Below are 11039 nucleotides of genomic sequence, written 5' to 3'. Positions count from 1 at the left end.
TCTGGCATCTAGCTATCTAGCTATCTGGCATCGAACAGTGCATCGAACAGACTGCATATATGTAGACCTACTTTTATGCAGGAGTTATCTGATCTGTAATTGTAAAGGCCTTTACATTTTTACACCAGATAAATCCGACAAACGGAAAGTGTTTAGCTTTTCAAACACTTCGCACACGAGAAAGTTTCTTTCCTTGCATTTCCATTTACAAAAATCACAGTTTTGAGTTGTGACCAACAGTCACTTGATGAAAAGAACCGAGTGAGCATCTTTGCGGGCCATAATTTGGCAGCGAGTGTATCAGGGCGCCCTCAGTAGTCAAATAGTGATAACTACTTTTGTTTCACAGAAAGTTTCACAGATATCAATCACGACGATCACTTCAGGTAATAGCCTATTAAATATGTGTTCCATTAGAAAAACGGGCCGTCGTACTTATTGCAATTCTGAAAAAATAAAAAACGTTTAGTTATAAAAAGATTTGTACGAATAGAAGAATCATAATCTTAGTATAATAAATAGTGTTAATGAAATGTTGAAATGTATTTTTGGACTACTGTATTATGAAATGTACATGACATGAAAACACAAATGTAATCGGACGACTAAATGGGATTTATCGTGATTTGAAGGACACTGACAAGTGTTAAATCATACTATAGGATATTCCGAATCGAGAACGAAGTCGTTCGGAAAACCTCGGACGTAAACAAGACTTACCAAGATGGCGGCCTCCGTGTGTGTCCACGCTGCATCGATACACTCGCCGATCGTCTGTGTTTATTGACGCGTGATGACAATAGCAGTGGAAAACTATCACTTAGATGCTCATTTGAATTGCTGTTGACTTCTTAGAAGTGGTTTTTCTACAGTGAAAATGTGAGTATTGCTGCACTATAGCGGCCCGACGTTTTGTGTGTATGTACTATGTCTATGTACAAGTCTGTGTTATGGTCCACAAATCCGGTACCACTGATTACTGCCGTCGACTGTCAGTCAGGAAATGAACCTTCCAATGACTGTAACCAGCCGATATCTTAGCACTAAAAGACCACTACTCTGTGTAAAATACCTACAGAATAATAGTCCCTAAAACGGTTGGTATCGAAAGAGTAGTAATACTCGATCGTATTATGACTGTATTTTTCAGACTCGGGATCTATAAACAGTAATGGTCTTTGGTATTCAGGTATCGACTGATTACAGTAATTGGAAGGTCATTTTCCAGACGGACAGTGGACGAGTAGTGACGAGTATTTGAAAGTTACTTGCTAGATGTTTGAAAGTTAAATTGCTAGCTGATATAAGATCTTTTACCTATAGAAGGTGGCTGACAAAACTTAGAATTTCGGATCACATTAACCTACAAATAGAACTGGGTAGAAGGTCAATTCCAAAAGTTCCTGCAAATGAAAGATTCTGCAAATATTTTAAGTCTTTAGTTGAGGATGAATTTCACTTCGTAATAGAATATCCAAAATACAGCACTTATCGAGATAGTCTATTTTCATCCACAAGTTGTATAATCCTGGCTTGATTTGAACATGATTTGAATGACAGAGAAAAGTTCATATATATCTTATTACTCACAAAGATAAACTACCTCTTGCTAAATTTATTTCTTGTACTTTAGTTCCTCCCCATCAGCAGCTTCATTGAGTGTTTGCTGTGTTTTGTAATTTTTTCCTTACCACACTCCTTTAGTGTGTTGTTGAGCATAAGTAAAGTAAGTGACGGGCAGTACTCAGCAGGACCTGAAACGCCCACAATTTCAACATGTCAACACAGCTTCATGTACATGTGTGTAAAGTTCACTTTCATTTATTGCTCTTACATTGGTATCTTAGAACGGACTAAAATTCAATTGTCACGGTAGTAATGTACCCACAAACACATGTACAGGCTGAGTTAACAAGCTGAATACTTTGTATCTCCAGTAGAAGTTACCAGAAAAAAAAACTTATAAAGACAACATCAAAAACACCAACAAATAAAATCCCTGCAGTGTTTTTTCAGGCCTGTAAATTTTACCAGGGTTCCCTGTCACATTACTTTGGCTCTCCTCACAATATCAATTATCTTAGATGACAACAGATGCAGTACCTGGGTTCTCACACCATTTTGACTCATCTTCCTAAACCTTAGCACAAACATTGTACTGTCCCTTTAGTGAAATAGAATGTCAGTGTCTCCCTCGGAATAAAAAATCAGGAATGTGGAAATGGAAGTGTTAGAGAGATATCTTAAGCTTCCTTCCAAAATTCAGCAATGAGGGGAGTTTTAAGATAAATCACATTAAATTTTGTGAAATAGTAGCACAACAGAGATAGCATTGTGTATACTAGCAACAGGTAGTTACTGGTTGCCTAGCATTTGTATTTTAATCTTCTTGTTTTCCCAAACCAAAGACTGTTGAAAATCAATTGTACTCCCAGAAATGGTTCTACGGTGGGAAAGACGCTTGCTGTGTTCTGAACACTCAGTATGTATAAACAAACCCACATGTATATAAACACATATACACATATTTTTATTTGTGTTTGTGCATGTGGTTTTGTTCGTATCATGGTCTATTTGAATTCCAGGTTTAACCCTTTAGGATATGTTGTTTTAAGGTAACAGTAAAACACACACAGCATTCACAGTGTACACCTTAAAATGACAAAAGTTTTTATTGTCAAACAAACAAAAACAAGAATATCAAAACTGAACATCTCAGTAGACTCTTGACATGCAGGAAAATCTAAAAAGACTACAACTAATGCAGTAAGTATTGTCATGTCAACCATTATTGTGTCCAGTTTAATTGGGATATTGAACAGCGCCCTCTACCATCCAGGTTGAAGCTCTACACAATATTCAATAACACACGTACAGTTTTGTATGTTTCAACTTCATGGAGTTAATGATATGACTTATAGCAGTCATATTCTTATAGTACTGTTATTTCTGTTGTTATACGGTGATGACTCAGTTTATTCTGTTCCTATTCACAGGGGATCAGCTATTGCAAGAATTGTTGGAAACAATGAAAATTGTGTTGACATGTGAGTATGGAAGAAACCAGTGAATGGGAAATATTGATAGAAATCATAAACATGGTATGAAAATGTCAAATATCTGCCAGTCTTCAAGATGACACAGAATGTGGTAAGTGTTGTAATTTACAGTGTTTTATCCAGATTTCACACGCAAGGGGCAATATCCCTCCCTACTTGACAATTTGGGGGATTTAAGGTTCTGATATAGGTGTCAATAATGAATTTTACAAATTTAGACTATGGTAATTAAGTTTTCTGAGTATTAGTAAATTAGATTGTAATGTAGATCAAATATCTGATTGTGCATATATCTCCATCAAGTAGATGTTTGATATTTATCAGTTCGTTGCCACTCTTAATTTGGAGGGTCGTTTTCCAACGACTGCGCTTGCCCAGATCTCAACTCGATTACGTCACTGACTTCAAAGTCTTCGTGTTTGCTTTGGGACATCGGCTAATTTCGGCCTTTGTTTTAACGCTATGCAAGGCCAAGTTATGAAAAATTCGGTCGTGGTTAACCTCGTGACTAACCTCACTACAACATCATGGCAGCAATAGAGCATGATAAGTCGTAATTTGCCAACTTTTCCAGCTTTCTGACGTAGTGCGATCGTCACCTCAATGTTTTCAGTATCGGCAGTGACAGGTCAAGCACCTGCAGTTCAAAAATGTCCCATTTTTCGCGTACTTATGTGTTTGTGAGCAATGTCATTCGAGTTATTCAATCGATAAATATAGATGAACAAAGGATTGCAGTTTCATTGAGCTACGTTGACGGGGGACGTTGGGGGACATTTTTGAAAATCGGTTACCCTTCCAAATTGTATTCGTTTAGCCTGGTCAAGCCAGCGAAATTGATGAATGCCGAACTGTGGATGGTATAAAGACTTTGGAAGTGCAGATTTTTGATAAAGAGCTATGTTTATTGACTGAATGTTTCAAAGTTGTCTTTCCTGGGGTTGATGCATTTGACAAACTTTATAAGATTATTTCCAAATACCCCACACTAGGGTAGTACGTGCCAGGGAAGGGGCTGACCTTGACTTTGTACTTTCCACTGTACCTATACACTCCCTCCGCCTGTTCTCGGCCAGTATCTATTCTCGGCCAGGGCATGAAAAAGATTTCCGTCATCCTAATAATATGTTGAAGCTTCAGAGATACATGTTTTAATACAGATACACTGCTGTAACTAGTCAAACACGTGTACCGGTATGTCACACATTCAGAACCGATCTAGACACATTGGGCATGGAGTAAAAGTAGTTACTTTGCACATCGCCTTCAAGTTCAACTTAATTCGCATTCCGAAACTTCATCATTTAGTATACAGTGATAATACGAATGAATAACCCCGGGAATTCAGTTATGAACAGAGGAAAATGTACGGCAAAGCTAAACTTGAGGTCTAAATTGGCTTGAGATTGGTGTGTAAACAACCTATTTATCTTTGCTAAGTGATTGGTCCCGGCATTATGCACTTGCCCGGCTGCACTGTGGCCGGTCACCGTCAATTTCCGAGTGAGTACAGTTCAATAGTTGATTCCCGCTGTAATCTGTGTGACGTAATTGGGATTGAATAGGCATGTGCGTATCTAAGTTCATGAGGTCGTACAATCTGCGATTGCACGAATGACCCTCCAAATTTAGAGTGTCTACGAACTGTTTATAGAATTCATTCACAGTACAATGTTACAAACACAGTTTTTTAATCTTTAAGCAAACTATAGTGACAGTCTAACTCTTTCAGCTCTTAACAGATCTTTCAACACATTGGTTTTATTTAGTCCAATAGTGGGTTAAACCAATTATGATGTAATCTTATGTTTTCAGTGGTAATCACAGTGCCTAATGCAACTATTAATATTCAATAAAAACATTAAATTACATAAAATATGCAGGAGTTAATCATCTTCCAATAATAATTTTGTTTTGTGTAGTGAATTTATACTTATGAATTTTCAAATTTCAATTTTAGACTTCTACAAATGATGTTCAAGCACTGGAACATTGACAGATCAATTAAAGTAGACTTTGGTGTTAGAGGGCGCTGTTGACTGCAGTCACCATGGCATACAGAGGAAACATCTACACTTTCTATACCGCAACAATACAGGTACAATGGCACTCCATGAAATCATGTCAAGAGAAATAAATTACTTGTAATAATATTTCAGTTGTATGGACATTTGTTGTAATATGCAAAACTCAGAACAAAATTATTTCACCAATAAATAAATGCTGTGTTAAAAAGAATCTGCCCTTTAAGAATTGTATCGTCAGAATATTACAATTTGGATCACTGAAATCTGAATATTCACTTCATTTGAATCAGAGTTCAATAAGTTCTTACCGTTAACCTCTCTGATATTTTTATTTCAACAAAGGATAGCATACAGTGTGTCCTCGAACAAACGTGTATTTCTTGAATCATTGCATCAGATTGAAGAAGTGTTGAAATTCTTGGCATCACCCTCATATCTTTATATGTAAACCAATAAATCAAGACTGCTTCTATCACCAGCTATTTATTTGCATTTTGGTGTGTCATATTGGCTTAGAAGGCACACTGATAGCTTATCAATGAAGTCAGTTTGTCCTGAAATCAATATCTGGCTAATCATGCATCTCCTTGTATTTCAGACCAGATTATAATTTTGAATTGAATCAAACTAGGCCTTTGATCTATCAATGTAATTTACTGCCAGCCCTAATCCTAATGACTGCCAAGGCCCATCAGCTATGTATTTTACTACCTGTACCTTTACTTCAGTCTTGCTAATAAATGTTTTGTAGGAACTCAGAATGAGCTGTAGAAATGTGCCATGTTTTGTCTGACTCTGTTATAAATATCTGTCAATTATATTCTTAGCTTTGTATCTACCTTTTGCATTTTAGGAAAGAAGCTGAGAAGTGTTGAAGTGTTGCCGGGAATTTTAGGAGTTTCTTGTGTGAAAACAAAACAAGACAACCATGCTGATCTCATCAAGTGGAAAAAATTCAGACAGCAATGTGTTCATCTCAGCTGAAGAAACACAACCAAGACAGAAATAGGAAATCTAGAGGAACTCTGTATGTTGAATAAAGGATTCACATGATGTAAGTTTAACAACAAACATATGGGTCACACTAGTAGAAATTGTGAATAATTGCAACAATATAGAATGAAGAAAATGAAGGAAATATGAAACAATGTTGCAGCTTGAACAATGTGAATTCACATTGAAGTACATGTTGTCAGCAAGGCACTCATGATTGTGATCACAATAATCATATACATCAGCTGTTTGATTGTCTGTGACCAAATTTTCTGTCAAGTTGTACTTTGACTTGATAAGAAGCTAATAAATAGCTTATCCATCATTTGACTGTTTTATTTTATTTTGCTCAAATTGATGATTAGTTAAAACAAATGAAACAAAGTTTTAAAGGTTGTGGAATTGCACACATCGATGACTGTGACTTTTGAACTTTAATCTCTGTAGGAAATCATATATATCGTGTTTGTAAAAGTATTTTGGGAAAAGAATGTTGACAGTTACTTTAATTAACTAAAGTTGCTTTCACTAGATCATCAGCTAGTGCATATGACAAAAGCCTGTGTTTTTTTTCCGACAACAATATATATTTGGGTCCTCTCCATGAGGTTTCTTCATTTAATGCTGGGGAAACACTACAAAGAGCAGTAAACCCGGAAAATTAGACTTGTTAAAGGCAGACTCATTGCGCAATAGATCCAAAGGATGCTAGAGCCATTGACATTAAATATCACAAAAGATGTTGGACCAAAAACGTTGAAAATTTATTGTGAAATTTAAAGACAAATGCAGACCCATTGTGTGAGACTGGATCTGCAAATGTCGGTAATGATAAATACCACCATGCTTGCTGCAGATATCAATTGTTTCCTTGGTGAAAATTCTTTAGCTGACGGTTCAGTTTTAAACCTGGGTGAAGTACATGACTCATATTTGGCAATACGTAAGCAACATGGAATTGTGAACCCATCAATTGGAAATAGGAAATTAAAGAAAATTATGACTGATCACATGAAAGTGTGGAATTTGGAAAGTCTGCACGACACAATGAACCAGAATTGGTTTTGCTAAATGCTACTAAAGATGCAGCAATACAGGGAGTTGCTGAGGAAAGTACAGAGGAAAATGTAAGAGTACTGTTCAAAGCTGCCAAAATTTTGAGAAAAGCAATATCATTTTCAAGAAGTACACCAACCAAAGGCAATCTCATCCAAGCAATTCTCAGAGCCCATTATCAAACAATGATATGGAAAATGATATCATTGCCTAACCCGACTTGCCACCTCCAGCAAACTAACAATGGAAGCTGAAGGAAAACACATTCATTCATGCTTCCTCCTTACCCTGAAGCTGTTGTGCATTTGATCAGATATTCTTGTAAACAAAATATATACAAAACAAATATCTGCTCTTGCAAGACGAATGCGTTGACATCACATGTACGGAAATGTGTCATTGTGAGGCTGATGAAATTTTTTGTCCGAACTGTTCACCTCCTGTAAAGTGACATTTGTGTTGATGATTTTGATAATGATTAACAACTTAAGCTTGGAAATCTTCTGTTTTTTTTGAAAGTCACTCATGCAGAGTTATCAAAGTTTTGAAGTTGCTGTGTGATCATATTACTTTTATAACAAAACTTTCTTCAGATTAGAGATTATGGCATTAAAAGTCATTGACCTTTGACAGGAAATGTTAGACATCTGACTTCCTGAAATTGTATACAAGATAATCATTTTGATGTTTTAAGATATGGAAGGCATTTCTACGAAAATAAGAAAGAAATTCATACTGACCTTCAATTGACCTTTGGTAAAGTAGTTCTATATACGGTATTTTAATACAATAACCAATTTTTTTAAAAAACCTTAATTTTAATGATTGTAAGGAATAATTCACATCAAATTGCATGTTTCCAAGGTAATACCGGTATGGTTGCAAACTGGCCATAAAGTGTTTTCATGGCTAAGAAAAAAACGATTTTTGTCGATTTAAGGAAATGACCTTGAAATGACCTTCACAGTTGTCAGAAAAAATGCCAACAATTTTTTTTAAAAACTTGGCCATTAAGTAAATCGATGAGCTAGTTTGGCAAAATCTTCATTCAAAACACACGGAATGACAATTGACCCCGGACTACATCGCAGCTTGCTTCAAAGTTTATGTAAGTTGTGGAAAAACAACACACAACAAAAGAGACACCTGTAAATCATTAACCCAGGCTGTGTTATCATACAATATGCATTGCTGTTGAAATTTCATGAATATGTTGTTGCAAACTTCAAGTCTGTTGTGACTAAGTGTACCACACACCATAGGCGGCCCATACATATTGATAAGCTTATTATTGAGTTTTTCTCAGTTTTCTCTGTCACTGTCAGTCCCTCTCCTTTTCTTCATGCTCTGACTGATCGTAGTAAATAAAATAAATGACTATATAGCCTAACCTATAGCCTCTTGACTCTTTATTCATTTTACACTCCATTACATGGACGTATATCTCTCATACACACATGCTGTAATTAATTAGTCAACACAACTAATTATGCTAATCCGTGGACTTATCAGAGGTTGGTCAACATCGGAAAGATAGTGATGTTTTAGTAACCATTCCTATCTTTCGCGATGTTGACCAACCCTAAAATCCCTGATAAGTCCACGGATTAGCATAATTAGTTGTGTTGACTAATTAATTACAGCATGTGTGTATGAGAGATATACGTCCTTGTAATGGAGTGTAAAATAAATAAAGAGTCACAGAGGCTAGGTTATGTTATATAAAACATTTATTTTATTTATTCCGATCATTCAGAGCATGAAGAAAGAAGAGAAAATGATAGAGAAAACACTGTGAAAAACTCAGTAATACTTATTGGGTCGCCTGTGCACACACATGAAACTATATACAGAGGCTGATACATTGTTTTCCCTATCATATTGACATCTGGACTGTCATCTAGCTGGAAACTTTTTTGTACTGATCTGAATCGGAAATCACGCAGTCCCAGACCTCAAACCAGCATATTCATTAGTCCCTATTAAACAGGAACATTATTTTACATGAAATGCTAAATTCAATCACTTAGATAAAATATAAATGTATTGTACTGTGATGACACTCCCCCAGTTACATCTCAGTTTCAGAGAGTTGATCACATTCATGAATGTAGTACCAGTAGTTTTAGAGGAGTATCATACTTGTATTTACTCACCGAAGGCTATTTCAGTTTTAGATTGTGATCATATTTACCCATGCATTGGTGTCTGAACTTTTGTACATGGTCATTAATAATTCACTCATCTTGGTATATCTCTGTTTTAGAATGTAGTGATATTAATTCTCATTTGTGCAGCTCACTGTTAGAGTGTGGTCACAATTCACTGACCTAGGCACAGGGAAGCCTGGAAACACAGACATACTGATGTCACATTTTGAATTGTTTCATGTGTTGTTTGGTCAATTATTGTACTTCTTATTCAATTCACTGTTTTATTTATTTGTTTAGTTATTGTTTGTGTGTTTTGGTTTTCGTTGGTGTATTGGTTTCTTTATCATAGCTGCTATTTATTTATTACATGTATGTTAGTTTGGTCCATTGTTGTTTATTTTTTCTTTGTTATTTGTTTGTTTATTGTGGCTTCACTCTGATCTAAATGCAAGGGGGTTTTGGTGCTATTGCAGTGTTGAAAATGCAGTAGTATTCACTCATTTCAGTGTACCTCAATCAGGTCAAAGGTCACAAGCAATGATCTGGACCACTATTTTGAATGAGGATGCACAAAGTTTTGTTCTATCCTGTTTATTATGTTAGAGTTAAAATTCTATTTTATCTCTCTATGATAAGATTTATGCAGAGAAAGAAGTGATGTAATTTACCGTGGATATTGAAGATGTGAAAGATAAAGACCAAACTGTCATTCTGTCCTTTCTGATTGTCAGAACAGAAATCACAGTGACACAGAGAATACAGCATTTAATAGTCTTCCAGGTAAAGACCAATGTATTAATCATATCTTATACATAGAATACTGTTACACGTTTTGCCTTGATCATAAATGTATACAGTACACACAAGTAAATTACACATTAGTTTTAGTTCTTGTAATGTTGATTGTTACAGATAGTCAAAGACAAGACAAAGTTGTGTATTATGAGGGAAGTCTATGCGATACAAGCATCAGTGAGATATTCTCTTCATCATTTATAATACATAACTTTTTTTAAGAAGTCCATCATCCACAGGCACTAGCCCATTTACTGGATGCTCAGGTACCCATAACCCACTACCCCAACAGAGCACAGAGGAGTAAAGTGCCTTTGCTCAAGGGCACAACACCGTGCTAGAGTCTCGAATTCACCGTCCTCTGACAGTGAATCCGCTACTCTGGATCTACTGGGACTTGAATCAGGTCTCGAACTCACCATCCTCCGATAGTGAGTCCGTTACTCTAACCACTGTTCCGCAGGGCCTCCTCAACAACTTTTGCCAGAATACATTTGTGGTCTGGCAAACAGAAAGTTCTAATCTTCAGAATCGTTGTATGCATGTGAAATGTCTTTCCCGGATTTCATGTGACCAAGGTTTGTTGATTTATCATTCAGTACATGTTCACAAATACCTCAGTAACTTTTGTGAAATTATGTGTAAGCTGCATTTGTGCCAAGTTTTTAACACACTTGTAACAAGTTCATAAAATTTTGTACAACACAGAACTCACTCCTGTAGCAGCATGATTTCGTAAAAGTGTTAGTGCCATCATATATAGTTTTTATAAAATTTATTTGACTTATGAAATCAAATTGACTTCCAGGCAAGGCTTCAGAAAAAAATATGTCCCATAATACCACTGTAGTGACTTCTATTTCAATGACTATGTCACCTGTCTCCCTTCATATTTTCTGATAATATGGTTCAAAAACAGTCATTTCTACATTGAAATGTGTAACCCAATGCTTTTG

At 35.9% G+C, this 11039-nt stretch overlaps 1 long non-coding RNA gene across 1 annotated transcript; it reads left to right on the top strand.

The window, feature by feature from the left end:
* The first annotated feature begins 696 nt into the window (after positions 1–696).
* LOC139123447 (uncharacterized) lies at positions 697–10093 on the top strand. Its single transcript, XR_011549677.1, has 5 exons — positions 697–879; positions 2997–3150; positions 5020–5157; positions 5940–6140; positions 9925–10093. It is a non-coding gene; the product is annotated as an uncharacterized lncRNA (long non-coding RNA).
* The last annotated feature ends 946 nt before the right edge of the window (positions 10094–11039 follow it).

Source organism: Ptychodera flava (assembly GCF_041260155.1).
Source record: "Ptychodera flava strain L36383 chromosome 23 unlocalized genomic scaffold, AS_Pfla_20210202 Scaffold_23__1_contigs__length_28996876_pilon, whole genome shotgun sequence".
NCBI classification, from domain to species: Eukaryota; Metazoa; Hemichordata; class Enteropneusta; family Ptychoderidae; genus Ptychodera; species Ptychodera flava.
Note: the sequence above shows the minus strand (reverse complement) of the source record. Positions and strands in the feature narration are given on the sequence as shown.